Source organism: Callorhinus ursinus, unplaced genomic scaffold, assembly GCF_003265705.2.
Source record: "Callorhinus ursinus isolate GAN/ISIS: 27379988/994484 unplaced genomic scaffold, GSC_fseal_2.0 scaffold11, whole genome shotgun sequence".
Classification (NCBI taxonomy): Eukaryota; Metazoa; Chordata; class Mammalia; order Carnivora; family Otariidae; genus Callorhinus; species Callorhinus ursinus.
The window spans coordinates 24,643,645-24,658,271 of NW_027397073.1; the positions used below are offsets into that span (position 1 = coordinate 24,643,645).

The following is a 14,627-nucleotide window of genomic DNA, read 5'->3' on the forward strand; positions in this document are numbered from 1 at the left end:
GAAGAAGCTCCGTATCCTTTAGCTATCCCTCTCCTATGCACCTGCCTCCACCGAGACTCCCCACTTCCGCATCAACCTGACTTTACGTCTCTGTGGGTTTCTCCATTCTGGACATTTCAAATAAATGGAATCTGACAATACGTAGCCCTTTGCATCTGGCTTCTTTCACTTAGCATAATGTTTTCAAGGCCCCTCATGACGTTCTGGCCTGCATCTGCCCTTCATTCCTTTTGATGGACAAATAATATGCCGCTGCGCGAATATACAATTTTTTGCTTATCCTTTTGTCTGTTGATGGATATTTGGGTTGTTTCTGCCCTTTGATAATTGTGAATACTGTTGCCATGAACCCTCCTGCTAAGTCGTTCCCACTATGACCTCCATGTCACAGACGAGGACACACGTTTTCACGACTCTTGGGTATGTACTTAGGGGTGGCACAGCTGGATCATAGGGTAACTCTAACTGTTTGAGACACAGCTGGACTGGGTGGTATTGCATATTTATTCCGAGAAGAAGAAGATGAATGGCAGGATGCCAATGATAATGGAAATCTGCTTAAAGCCAAGGTGAGCACCACATTCAGGGGAGGGAGAAGTTACAATAGCGCAATAGTGATCAGATCCCCATGAGTGGCACCGCCATCTTCCCACCTCCAACTTGGAGGAGACAAGTTCAGAGCCCGCACCTGTGGCCACCCACCTAGTGACCCATGGCACATCCTTGTCACTGCCGCGCCGCTCCGCAAACCAGGGCCCGGGCTGACTGTGAGTCTCAGGAGAGCACAGCAAACACACCGCAGCCTGGCATCGGATGAGGGCACCGAATCAGGGATGAGCTCGCTTTCCCAAGGTTGAATAGCTCATGTTGATGAGGCTGGGATTCCAAAGCAGCCTATCCGGCTCTGGCGCCCACCTCACTATGCTACCTCAATTATTCTTTCACAAGGACAAAGCTGACATTCTTATTTCATAGACAAGGACATTGAGGCTGAGTCAGATACCCTTCCCCAAGGCCGGAGATCTAGGCCCAATCTCTGGCCTACACCAAGGCCTCCCTTTATGACGATGGGGGACAAAGCTAGCACCCCATGAATTATGGTGGTGGGAGGTACTAGTGTGCACCTTCCTGTAATGTCACCTCCTCCAGGAAGTTGGAGGTATAGTTGTGCGCCTTCCCTTACTGTTACTTCCTCCAGGAAGTTCTCCCTGACTGACCATCCCCCACTGGGCTCCAGCAGCTCCCAGGGACGCTCCTACCATGTCCCTGCTCACTGTGTGTGACCATGGGCATGTAGGTGGCCAATGCCCACTGACTATGAGCTTGACCTTGCCCCTGTGCATCTCCAGCACCGTGCATCTCCAGCCCCGAGCCCCGGGCCTGGCCCAGGCAGGTGCCAAACAAGCATGTGGGGGACAAGTGGGTGAACTGTGACAGTGAGGTCCAGGTAATAAATGACAGAAGGGCTTGGGAGGGAAGAGCTAAGCTACCCAGAGCAGTAGAGGGGTGCGGGGGGAACCCCACAAGGGACAGGGACTTCCAGTGGGGAGGGCTGGAGGTGGCCGTGGGGTCCTGAGCTCTCACAGTGCGGAGAGGCCCGGAGGGGGCAGATTCTTCTGTGGTTGGGGCCAGAGCCACGGCCTCTGTGTGAATGAGAAGAAGATGTCCTTCCTCCCTCAGGGCACCGATCCTGGCCGGGACCCGTGAGCCACCCCAGATGCCCTCAGCCGGGCCCTTGTGTGGGACACAACCTGTGTGCTCTGTGTGAGGTTTTCGGGGGTGTGTGCGCGTGTGGGGGGGTGTGTGTGTACGCCTGTGGGGTGTGTGAATGGGATGTGTAGGTGATATGTGTGCGTCTGTGCTGCGGCGTCTCAGTCCCCCGGTTGGTTGGCCTCTGAGCACTGAGGGGTGGGAAGCAGAGGCATGAGGGTCCCGAGTCCCAGCACTAGAAACGAGGTGTCTCTCAGAGGAGGTGACAGTGGTTTTCATCCTGCCCCGTGGGAACGGGGCTGATGTGAGTCCCTCAGTATGCCATGAACAAGCTGATGGTCCCCGGACGGGCAGGCCACACGCTGACCCTCTGCTCAGGCAAGGCCCTCCTGCCTCAGCGTATTGGGTACTTAGTGAGGGGAAAGGCGGGGACTCACTGAACAGAGGAATCTGGGAAGGAAAATGTCCCAAAGGGGGTGGAGGGGCCCGGTCTCGAAGACCATGGCTCAGGCGGAGACCCCGGAGGGCCTCTGGCCATGGTTGCAGGAGGTACTGCCCTGGGGGAGGCCCGATGCTTCGAGGAAGGGACTGCACAGGACCACCAAGGGAAGACTCGGGCTGCTGGTCCCGAATGCACTGCGGTCCCCGTCAATCGGACCCAGCCCCCCGGGCGGCGGGCTTCGGCCCCGGAGTTCCGATCGCCCCCTGCCCCGCCGGCCCAGTCAGATGCTAGGGCCACACATCTGTGCAAACTGAGGTCTCAGAGAGGAATCTGCAGGACCTGAGTCTCCATCTCCCAGGGCTGCTAGGACGGGGCCCCAGGGGCCGGGAAGCTGCCGCGTCCAGGTTGCTGAGCCTCCCCTTGCCACGGAGCTGGGCTCACGGGGTCCGGGAGAGCGTCTGCGGCTCCAGACGCCCGACTGGAGCAGGGGTCCCGAGCCGACACTTGTTGGGGAGACGACACCCTCAAAAGAGCTGTGCTAAGGCCAGAATTGGGTCTGGACAGGACAGACGGCCTGCTCGACTTGCCCTGGGGAAGCTGCCCCAGGAATAGGGAACTCCCCTTTGGGAACTCCATTTCATTGGGCCCCTGGCCAAGGGCGGTGAGCAGGCCAGGAGGGAGAGGGGAGCTGGTGCTCGGTGAGCAAGGAGACACGGCGGGAGCCCCACGTGCTGCCTGAGAAGGGGCTGGGGAGACGCATCTGTCCTCACAGCTCCAACGCGCCGTCCCGGGGGGGCAGGACCGGGGGACTGGACACGGAGTGGACGGCAGACCCTCCGAGCCAAGGACAGGACGGGGTCCAGCACGTGGTGCGGCACGGAATGGCCCAGGGGCCACACACGGGCACGAGCCCCCGCAGGAAGGCTCCATAGGAGCTGTGGCCCACCCTCCCAACAGTGCAGGAAGAACCCCGCCTCTGTGCCACGGGGCTCGAGTTGGGAAACGCCGCACACCGCTTCCAATCGGAGGTGCTGTCCAGGGAACGGGGCCTCCGGGGACACCTGCCTTCCAGGACCTGCCCTTGCCCTTGATCCCCAAAAAACACTTCATCCTTCCTCACTCCCCACCCTCTCCCCCCAACTACTCCAGGCTGTCGGCATGTGGAGGGGAAGTGAGCGCCCACCCTCCCATCTTACAGATGAGGACACCGAGGCCCTGAGGGCAAAGGTCACCAGGGTGGTGGCCGCTCACAGGCATCGGACTGCGCACTTCTCAGCATCTCACCACGCACGGGAGGCGCTCTCTCCATGTCACGGAGACTGCGAGAGGTCGGCTGGCCCCCACTGGCACCACGAGGAAGAGGAGGGGCAGCATTCTAAGGGGGTCCCCTGTGCCTCCAAGTCCTTGCTGGTGACTGCGAACCCCAAACTCACTGTCCCACACGCAGCCATCAAATCAGAGAAGTCGACTGAGAAGCGCCGACGGTGTCCCTCAGTAACGTCTGCCCGGAGAAGTGTAGTGAGGCTGGCAGATCATTTTATCAGAGTTTGTTTCCTTCACTGTTAAGTGGGGATAATAATAGTAACAGTAATATTCAGGGCTTGTAAGATTTCAGTAAATAACCCAAATGAAGCCTTCTTTTTGAAGCTCCCATTACTCCTTCCTGAATCCCTTTCCCTCCCCAAAGTGATATGAGTATAATATTTTAAGTTATTTCTCTGGAAGCATTCTCAAATGTTAAGAATGATGCAGAGGCTGATTAGCCATCTGACCTTGACGAAGCTTCCAGACTTCTGAGAGGAGCCTCCTCAGTCAATTTATTGAGGTATAACCTGCATACAATAAAATGCACCCATCTTAGAGTAGGGTGAGCTTTGACAACTATATACACCCACATAGCCACTTCAATGGCTATGGGACATTTCCATCATCCCAAAAGAGTTCCCTGTCCCATCCCAGTCACCTCCCCTGGCGCTACTCCCAGACAACCAATGATGGGCTTTCTGTGGATTATGGAGTAGATTTGCCTTTTCTAAGGTTTTCACAAGGGAGTCATACAGTATGTATTTTTTTGTGCTTGGCTTAGATTCATCCACTGTTGCTTGTATCAGCAATTCGATCCTATTATTCCTACACAAGGACCTAACAAGTGAGTGGGTTGCTTCCAATGTGGCTCCTGGGACAGGGTGGGCCTAAGGAACCGGCGGGTCTCTGGCTCAGCTGGGGCTTCAGTGCTAACCACACAGGGCCTGGCCCATAGTAGGCGCTCAATTTGTAGTGAGTAAATTGATTAACCATGCAGTATCTGTGAAAGGCACAAACCACCAGATCATGTGGTGAGTCATCTCATTCCTTTTCAAGCAGCCCCCCCCCCCCCCCACAGAGTGGAGAGGCAGGGGGTAAAACTTAAACAGGATGAAGTAGAAAGGACGGTTTAAAATAAAGCGTAAGCAAGCCGACTGGGGAATAGTCCCTGGGTTCATTATCCAGCAGAGCCCGGCCCTCCCCGCGCCCGCCCCCACCAGGGATAATTAAAAGCTCGACTCCTCGGTCCCTTCCCTGGGGAGGCGGCGGTGCTCCCCGGGTGAATGGGCTCTGAGGAATGAAAAACGACACAGTGGCCTCATTGTTCGGCGGCCGGGGAAACTGAGGCCAGAGGGCGGGAGGGAGGCCGCCGGGTGACTGGAGGCTGGGTCACCGCGTGAGTCAGCGGCGCAGACGGGCGAGATCGCTGTCATTAAGGTTTACAGGTCGGCCGCCGCCACCGCGGCTGTGCGGCCCGCGCCCCGCCCGGCCCAGGTCCCCGCGCCCCGCTCGGCCACCACGCCTCGGCGCCCGGCAGGGGCGCCCCCACCGGTTGCCGCTGCGCCCGCGGAGGCCCCGGGCAGCGGGGCGGGGGCGGGGAGCCGGGCCGGGGAGCCGGGCCGGGGGGCGGAGTCGGCCCCGGGCCCGGCCCGCGCCGCAGCTCCGCCTCCTCGGCTCCCGGGCCCGCCCACTGGCGGCGCGCCGCTCCGGGCCCGGCCAGCGGCTGGAACCTGAGCCCTGGGGTGGCCCCTGCCCCCGCCGAGCTTCTACCTGCGCCACCCGCGCGGCGCCCCGGGAGACGGCGCGGGCACTGGGAGCTCGGCGCCGGGCAGACGGCGCACGGCCGGGGCCCGGTCTCCGCCCGGCGCCGCCGCCGCGCGCGCTCCCGCCGCCTCCGCTCCCCCCCCAGGCGCCCCCGGAGCCGGGGCCCGGGCGCGCGCAGAGCCCGGCACGGTGGGCGACGGGGCCCGGGCACCCCCGGCCTTTGACCCCCGCAGCCCGGAAGCGGGTGGGAAGCTGGGCTGTTCCGGCGGTTATTTCAGAGGAGCAGGGAGCACCCCCGTCTGCCGCCTCCCCGAGTCCTCCGGGAGCGTCCTCCCCCAGCCCCACCCCCTTGCCTCCCCTGCACCCCGCGCGGAATAATGCTCCCCTCCTCCTCCCCTCTCCTCCTGGGCTCCTAGCCCGCCCGCTTGCCAGCCCGGGCGGCGGCGGGACCGCAGGGCCCCGTGCCTCGGCCTCTCCCCCGACGCCTGGCCCCCCTCGCCGCCCAGTGGGACCGGGCGGGGGCGGGGTGGGGGGAGACGGAGAAGGGTGCAGTTACGGAGGGGACCCGGGCAGACGCCGCGGCCACGCCTGGCACCCTGTGCCGGGCGGGTGGGGATGGCGAGGTTGGCGGGGCCGGGGTCACCCGGAGGGGACGCGTCGGAGAGGGCCAGGCGGAACCAGCGCCCTGCCTAACCTGAGGGGGTGGCCTGGGGGTGTGCACTGCTGGACCTGATGTGGTCCTGAAGGCGTCCTTAAATTGTTAAAAATAGTCTCGCTGTATAGAGAAGAACACTGGAACCTTTTAAGTCCCCATCCCCTCGCCTGAGTCCGGAGTGAAACTCCAAACATACTTATTAAGAAACTGTTGCTTTATTTTGACTCGTTTACATAAATTTTCCACTTTGGGGGGATGGTGGTGGGCTTGTGGAATTCCTAAAATAACTTTTAATGGAGCGAAGCCTTCCATTATGGGAAGCGCCTAGACGCGAGAGGCGTCTGGAGGCCTAGGTTCCCGTCACAGCCCTGCCACCAACTGGCTGAGCGACTGAGGCACATCGCCGCCCCTCCCGGCCGGGGTTAGGAGAGTGGACGCCCCCTCCACCCCGAAAGGGGAGACCGGAGAGCTGTCTCAACCATTAATAATGAGACTGGGTTTTCCTTCCTTAAAATGTTCTGATAGTATGGAGAGGCAACTTGGAGATGAGAATAAAAATAAAAGAGGTGAGAGCAGTTTGCTTTTCTCAGTGGTGTACTCTGTGCCTAACACCGGTTATATTTATGGCTCGGTCAAGGTCACCTTCAGATCTGTGCAGGTCCATCAATTATATATTATCCTATCGCTATGGGGAAACCTCCCATCACTTCAGAAGCTTCAGACCTTTGTACCATCCTCCTGCAAAAGGACCTGTGCGGAGGGGCACCAAGGGCCTGACGGGGAGGGACTTTTGAAGAATGAAGGTGGACAGGTGATGTCAACTTGATGTGTCACATCATTCAGGGAGCCATAACAGGTTTATGGCCCTGACCCGGGGAGGCCCTGCCCCCCTTACCACCGAGGATCCGAGAGGCTGAGTACTGTGGACACCTGGGTGAAACAGCCATGGAGCTTTACTAACTGGTCAGTGCTCTGGTAACCTGTGGGGCCCCTTGCCTCCTCCCCTCCGCTCTGCAGGTGTGGGCTTCGGGGGGGGGGGTGCCAGTGGGACAGAGCCCATAGTGATTCAGTGTGAAACAAAGCAAGTGTCAGGACCCCCTCTCCTCCCAGCAAACAAATGCGTGCGGTGGCATCTCTGCGATGGGCCAGATGTGGCAGTGGGAGAGAAGCAAAGGGTTTAATTTGAAATGGTGGAATGTTGGGAAGAATGAAGAGAAGGGGATTAGGGCTCCACTTTGAAAGAAGGCAGGGGGACAATTACTTTAACGGGTTGTAATTGGTCTTGTCCTGAGGAACTCACCCCTCCTTTGCTAAAACCCCAGGCCAGCTCAGACCTGCAGCTGGATTGCCCAAGTGCCTCCCTGTTTTTCCCCTTTGAACACTTGCTCTCAGAACAAATGCCTCTGTCGCCCTCCCTCTGGTGCCTTCTCCCTTTTCGGGTGTGTGTGTGTGTGTGTGTGTGTGTGTGTGTGTGTGTGTAGCCAGCGTGTGTGTGTGTGTGTCTGTAGCTAGCTGGCCACTTATCTATCTTTATATAGCAGTTTTCCAGGCTGGCAGGTGGGAGGCCTTGCCAGAGGAGAACCTCTCTAATTTACTCTCCCAGCTCTGCAGCCTGACTCACTTGGGGCGGGTCTACACCACAGTCTAAGTACAGCGAAGGAGGAAAGTGACTTCAAGCAAACTGAAAACCATTTGGAAGAAGAGACAGTAGGCACACAGGTGAGCACATAGCTACTTAAATCATAGGAACAAACCAAAATCGGGGGGAAACCCCACAAAACACCGAACTAGATTAAAGGTGTTTACAGGGGCGCCTGGGTGGCTCAGGTGGTTGAGTGTCTGCCTTCGGCTCAGGTCACGATCCCAGAGTCCTGGGATCAAGTCCCGAATCAGGCTCCCTGCTCATCAGGGAGGCTGATTCTCCCTCTGCCTGATGCTCCCCCTGCTTGTGTGCTCTATCAAATGAATAAATAAAATTTTAAAAATAAATAAATAAAGTTGTTTACACGGGTGCCTAGGTGGCTCAGGTGGTTGAGCGTCTGCCTTCAGCTCAGGTCATGATCTCCTGTTCCTGGGATTGAGCCCCATATTGGTCTCCCAGCTCAGAGGGGAGTCTGCTTTTCCCGCTGCCTCTGCCTCTCCCCCTGCTTATACACTCTCTCTCTCAAGTGAATAAACAAAATCTTAAAAAAATAATAATGTTGCTTACAAATGGCTGGTTGGTACTAGATAATAAGGCTAGACTGTTTCCCGCCATGGGGAATGCTTGCATCTTGAGGGAGAAGATGAGTTAAAAAGCCACCAACCTGGGATGCCTGGGTGGCTCAGTCGGTTAAGCATCTTGCCTTCAGCTCAGATTGATCCCACCTGGGGCTCCTTGCTCAGTGGGGAGCCTGCTTCTCTCTCTACCTGCTCTGCCCATCACTCCCCCTCCTTGTGCACGCACTCTCTCTCTCTCTCTCTCACTGATAAATAAATAAAATCTTAAAAAAAAAAAAAAGCCAATCTACTCTTTGAGCAAAGGGCCTATTCTAGGCCTGGGGCAGGAAATACTCAAGATGAGCCTAGAGCAGCTCTGTAGTGCCAGAAGGTACGGAAGTACTCTAAGAGCAAAAGGGTGGGGATATGTTAAAGGAACCAACCTGAAATAGCTCCTGATAACCAAGGTTGGAGCAATGTGAGCATAAATAAATAAATAATGTCATACTGGATTTTAATCCAAAGTGTAAAATAAACATCCACAAAGGAATTCATACTGATACAAAGAAACGACTGATGCATAAATAAATAAATGGGGGAGAAGAGTCAAATCTCCCATATAGAAAATTCCAAACAATTTATGTAGATATTGTCCCCTCAAGTAAGTAGAGCTTAATTCCACCCCCACCCCACCCCCCGCCTTGAGTGAGGGCTGTGCTTAGTGACTTGCTTCCCAAGGATGTGGTTTAGAAAGGATGGTAAGAGTAATTTTGCAGTGGAGATACCTGGCAAACACTACCCCAGGTAGGTGACGAAGATCAACATCATTAGTGGTAAGTCCTATTACTAGCACGCATCCCTGATCTGATATGATGAGAACGCACTTCACCTCTCCCCCAAACCCTAGTCTAACCATGAGAAAAACATCAGACAAACCCAGGTGAGGGACATCTTATAAAATTCCTGACCAGTACTTCTCAAAACTGTCAAGGTCGTCAAAAACAAGGAAAATTTGAGATGCTATCACAACCCAGAGGAGCCTAAGGAGATGCGAGGATTAAATATAAGCCCGTATCCTAGGTGGATCCTGGAAGAGGGAAGGATGTTAGGGAAAACTGGTGGAACCAGAATGAAGTATGGAGTTTGGTTAATAGCAGTATATCGTATACCGGCGCAGTTTCTGAGTTCTGGTGACAAATGGCACCATAGTAACGTTAAGAGGTTAATAATAGGAGAAATTGAGTATGGGATATATGGGACCTGTCTGCACTCTCTTTGCAACTTTTCTGTAAATCTAAAACTGTTCTGGGGCACCTGGGTGGCTCTGTCGGTTAAGGGTGCGACCCTTGGTTTCAGCTCAGGTCCTGATAGGAGGTTCGTAAGATCGAGCCCCACGTTTAGCTCTGTGCTCAACATGGAGTCTGCCTGAGATTCTCTCTCCCTGTCCCCCTGCCCTTCCCGCTCATGCTCGTGCTCTCACACTCTTTCTCTCAAACACATAAATCTTTAAAAAAAAAAAAATAGGAAAAATAAAACTGTTCTAAAAGAAAAAGTAAAAACAAAACAAGACAAAAACTGGTCTGGCTCGGGTTTTAATGTCACAGGACTTAGGTGTCCTAAGGAGAAGGGGATGGGCTAACAATGGAGCCCAGACACCCTGAGAGAGACTGCTGAGACACAGTTGGTGAGTTGATCAGGCAGAGTAAAATAATTTGGTTTTTAAGTCATTTCATGGTCTATATAAGGTGGTTTTAAAGCAGCTTGCTGCGTGTTGCCCAAACCAAAAACACCACCATCTTGAAATTCCTTTACAGGTAAACATAAATTTTTAGTTGCTTAAAAAGAAAGCACATTAAGGGTGCCTGGCTGGCAGTCAGTGGAGCTTGGGACTCTTGATCTCAGGGTTGTGGGTTCGAGCCCCACGTTGGGTGTAGAGATTACTTAAAATCCTAAAAAAAAAAAAAAAAGTAATGTAGTGGTCCCATCTATTTAAAGTTCAACAGCAGGCAAAAGTAATCTCAGGTGTGAGGAGTCCGAAGAGTGGTTATCGGTGTTGGGGGTGGCTGGCAGAATCTGAATGAGTGAGCTTTGAGGTACTAGCAATGTTCTGGGTTTCGACCCGGGAGCCGGTGATATGGATGTTTTCCGTTTGTGAAAATTCACCAAGCTGTATGCTTATGATCCATGCACTTTTCTGTAAGTTATACAGCAATAAAACATTTACAAATGATAAAATCTACCTATTTTCAAACCTCAGACTTTAGAGCTGGGAAAGACCACCATGCCTCTCTCTTCCCCCCAGAAGGCAAAAATCTAGAGTGGTCTAATAGTTGTGCCCATCCCTGCTAACAAGGGTTTTCCACTGGACGGCTCCACGGAGCAGTAAGAACCCTTTAACCCACTGGCAAGTCTGGGCACAGGCACATCTTCGGGGAGGGAACCTTGAGGAAGGGCAGAACCAGCACCAACCTAGGTGACGTTACACCAAACTTGTATTCATCTGTGCCTCAGTTTGCCCACTGTTAAGGAGGATCTCCAACTACTGTACTGTGTCTGTAGATCACCAAAAAATGTCACCCTGTCGTCATTAGTCGGACTAGTCTTAGTCTTTCAGATTCCTCAGATTCTATTGTGTGCTTAGGTCCTGGAAAATCGGGGCTGGGGGAAATGTTGGTGATTCGAGCTCTGTTACAGTGTGACAAAGTCTGCGCTGGAGCTAGAAGGACGAGTCTGCCCGCAGCTCTGTCCCGAACTGACCTCAAAGGGCCATCAGAGGACTGCCGTGAGGTGCAGCGAAGGGGACGCTGAGCCGCGCGGGGATAAAACCACTCGCCCAGGGTCACCAGGCTAGTGCTCCTTAAAGGTTCTTGTCTCAGTCATGTCATGTCCTCTAACCGGCTGGCTCACCACGCTGCCGCTGGGACCGGGAGTTGTATTGTTTCCTTAAATAAAGTTTTTTTTTTTGTTTCCGTGACTTCTTTTATTGAAGAAAATCTAGAAAAGTGAAAAGCATGACAATCAGAATTTACTTGTGGGCGCCTGGGTGGCTCAGTTGGTTAAGTGACTGCCTTCAGCTCGGGTCATGATCCTGGGGTCCCGGGATCGAGTCCCGCATCGGGCTCCCCGCTCGGCGGGGAGTCTGCTTCTCCCTCTGACCCTCCCCCCTCTCATGTGCTCTCTCTCTCTCATTCTCTCTCTCAAATAAATAAATAAAATCTTTAAAAAAAAAAAAAAAAGAATTTACTTGTCATTCCAGCACTCAAAAATGCAGCTATTTGAAAGTTTTCACGTTGTGAAAGGACACCTATTATGGCATTACATTTTTGTATTTTTTTAATATTTAGTTTTTGTGGCTAAGTTAAGCAGGAGAATGGGAATTCTTGGTTTGCCATTGTTGGGAGTTGAATGGGTCTCCAGAGACTCCTCCGAGGGCCTGGAGATGATGGGTGGAGTAGAGTCTCCGGTAGGGTGGAGGAACGGGGGACAGGGCCAGCTTGCCTTATACCCAGGACATCCCGTGGAGGCTTTTAGAGGGGTTTCTCTCTTGCAGAATTGTAACATCAAACTCACAAATCCGTCCTTTGAGAACTGAGTTCATCTTTAAGGTTGGGTTATCTTTTTTTTTTTTTAAGTATTTTTATTTATTTATTTTTTTAAGTAAACTCTACCCCCAACATGGGGCTTGAATCCCCAACCCTGAGATCAAGAGTCACATGCTCTTCTGACTGAGCCAGCCAGGGACCCCAAAGATTTTTTATTTTTAAGCAATCTCTACCCCCAGAGCAGGGCTCGAACTCACAACCCTGAAATCAAGAATTGCACCCTCTACGGAAGTTGCATGCTCTACCAACTGAGCCAGCCGGGTGCCCCTTAACATTTTTTTTAAGAGCAATATAGACTCACCTGCAGTTGTAAGAAATACTATAGAGAGATCCTGTAGACCCTTTACTCAGTTTCCCCCGATGAGAACATCTTGCATTAAGATTGTCTTTTTGGGGCGCCTGGCTGGCTCAGCTGGTAGAGCATGCAACTCTTGACCTCAGGGTTGTGAGCTCGAGGCCCATGTTGGTTGTAGAGTTTATTTAAAAATAAAATCTTAAAAAAAGTATGTCTTTTTATGTGATCTAAGAGACTTAAGAAGCTTAGCGGAAGATCATCAAGCTAAATCTCCTTTTACTGGTAAGAAAGCTGAGGCCTGGGGTAGGTAAGCAAATTTCCTGAGCTCACAGCTAGGTATGGCGGCAGTCTCTAAACCTTCTCCCTCTGGGCCTCGGAGGCTTTGTATACACGGGATTTCATTTTCTGTTCTCCAAACTGCCTGGGATTAGGCTGGTTTCGCAGGTAGGAGTAGACATCCTCTTGGCTTTTCTTCTTCCCCAGTGGTAAAGCAACAAAGGTTTATTTTCCACCTGTATTCCACATCCATGGCAGGCTGGCTGGTGCAGGGGTGGGGGCAGGTAACAGGGGTGGGGGCTCTGCTCTGCAGGCCCCCACTGAGAGGGTTTCATCTGTGCGTGTGCATGATTACCAAGCGCGGGGAAATGAGCGCACGGCGACCATAGACTGGCTCTGTTGCTCACTTTGCCCTCTCAAGTCAGGTGGCTACACCTACTTCAAGGGGGCAAGGAAGTACGTTTCAATATTGGGAAATATTTGTTGGGCAGCACTAATAAATGCCCCGATAACCCTCAGTCTATCAGGAGGGACAGGCTTTTTGAGTTGGTCATTGGCAGGCTTCTGCCTTTGCATGATTAGGGTGCTGGTTTTCTGATTTCACATTTCTTTTGGTGTTGTGCTGCCTTCTTTGTCCGTCTCCCAGAGGGGTGGGCAGCAGTCAGGGGGTCCTTCAGCTTTATCTCCCCAGGGAGGGAAAGGCTGGGGGAAGCATGCCTGCATCCCCAAGCCAATGAGTTCTGGAAGATTCTCTTGAAAATGCTAATATGGGGCGGCTGGGTGGCTCAGTTGTTAAGTGTCTGCCTTCAGCTCAGGTCATGATCCCAGGGTCCTGGGATGGGAGCCCCACATCGGGCTCCCTGCTTGGCAGGAAGCCTGCTTCTCCCTCTCCCACTCCCCCTGCTTGTGTTCCCTCTCTCGCTGTGTCTCTCTCTCTGTCAAATAAATAAATAAAATCTTAAAAAAAAAAAAAAAGAAAATGCTAATATAATCTGAGGCTGTGTTAATAAAAGGGAGATGATAGTTCTGGTATATTATGTCACTACTTGGACTACTTTATTCATTCAATCATTCAACACTCATGCCTAGGATATTCCAGACCCCAACAACTGTGATCTGCGTACCATTCCAACTTTCAGCAGGAGTGCTGACCAACTGAGGATCCCCAGAGCAGGGTGACCATGATGGTGAGGGATCTGAGACAAACGCCTGACAGAACAGGGCATGTTCAGTTCATAGGCGAGGAGGGGGAGGATGTAGTAAGCGTCTTCAAGTACATTATATTTGCCGCATGGCTGCTGAAGGCAGGAGGTGGATGAATGGATGGAAGTTATCATCAGGCAAACTTCAGCTCACTTTGGGTTCAGCCTTTTAACTAGAAAGTCCGCCAAGGGAAGAACAGTCTTCCTTGAAAGCAGGGAATTCTCAGTCCCTGAAAGTCTTCAAACAGGCCGGATGATCTCTTTTATTGATCATTTCTAAAGCTCTTCCTGATACTGAGTCCATAATTCCCAAGGAAAAAGACTTTCCAGCATCTCTTATGTCAGGATTTAAAGTTTCATCTTTGACTACAAATGAAATCATCTACCTCTTAGCATAAGAGTTGGTCTTTTTCAAGTACGGTTCAATTTAAATAGTAACAAGATGGAGGAAAGTTACCCTACAGCTAACACTCACAGAGCATGGACTATGTGTCAGGTACTTTTCTAAGCGCTTTACATATATTAATCAAATTATTAATCTCTTTAATTCTCAGAACAATCCTACCAGGAAGGTGCCAGTCTTGTCAACCCACTTTACAGATGTGAATATGAGGCACATTGCTAGTAAGGGGCAGAGCCAAGATTGCAGTCCAGGTGGTCTGACTCCAGAGTTGGTGCTTCTAACCACGGCCTCTCATAACACCCCTATTTGACAGCTGAGGAACTGGGGCCCATTGGGATTTAGGGATGTGTCTGTGGTCACTGGGCTTGTTGAGTGGCAGCACCTAGATCGGGACGGAACCCAGTCTCCTAGCTACCCCAGTATGCTCAGTCTAGAGGGCTTTCGCCACCTATGACCACACATCCAGTTAGGGGCCTGCACAATTGATTGCATTGATTGACACTGCTGTGCCATGAAGACTGAAGCACATGTTCCAGATCTCCCAGAAAGTTGGGGACAAAGCTATGATGATCCCTATATGCTTTTCTTTTCTTAATATTTTTTTTAAGATTTTATTTTTTTAAGTAATCTCTACACTCAGTGTGGGGCTCCAACTCATGACCCAGAGATCAAGAATCACGTGCTCTTCTGACTGAGCCAGCCAGGGGCCCCTCCATATGCTTTTCTAAAATGGTGAAATGTTTGTCTCTCCTCATGTTCCAGAATTTGACATTC

The 14,627-nt window shown here is 52.7% G+C and overlaps 1 long non-coding RNA gene across 2 annotated transcripts; it reads left to right on the forward strand.

The window, feature by feature from the left end:
• The first annotated feature begins 5,449 nt into the window (after window positions 1–5,449).
• On the forward strand, window positions 5,450–11,023 carry LOC112835205 (uncharacterized). Of its 2 annotated transcripts, XR_012379911.1 has the most exons (4): window positions 5,450–6,442; window positions 6,720–6,839; window positions 7,480–7,595; window positions 10,770–11,023. It is a non-coding gene; the product is annotated as an uncharacterized lncRNA (long non-coding RNA). The 2 variants fall into 2 exon arrangements; XR_003211139.2 differs by having other exon boundaries at window positions 5,460–6,839.
• Window positions 11,024–14,627: the final 3,604 nt, after the last annotated feature.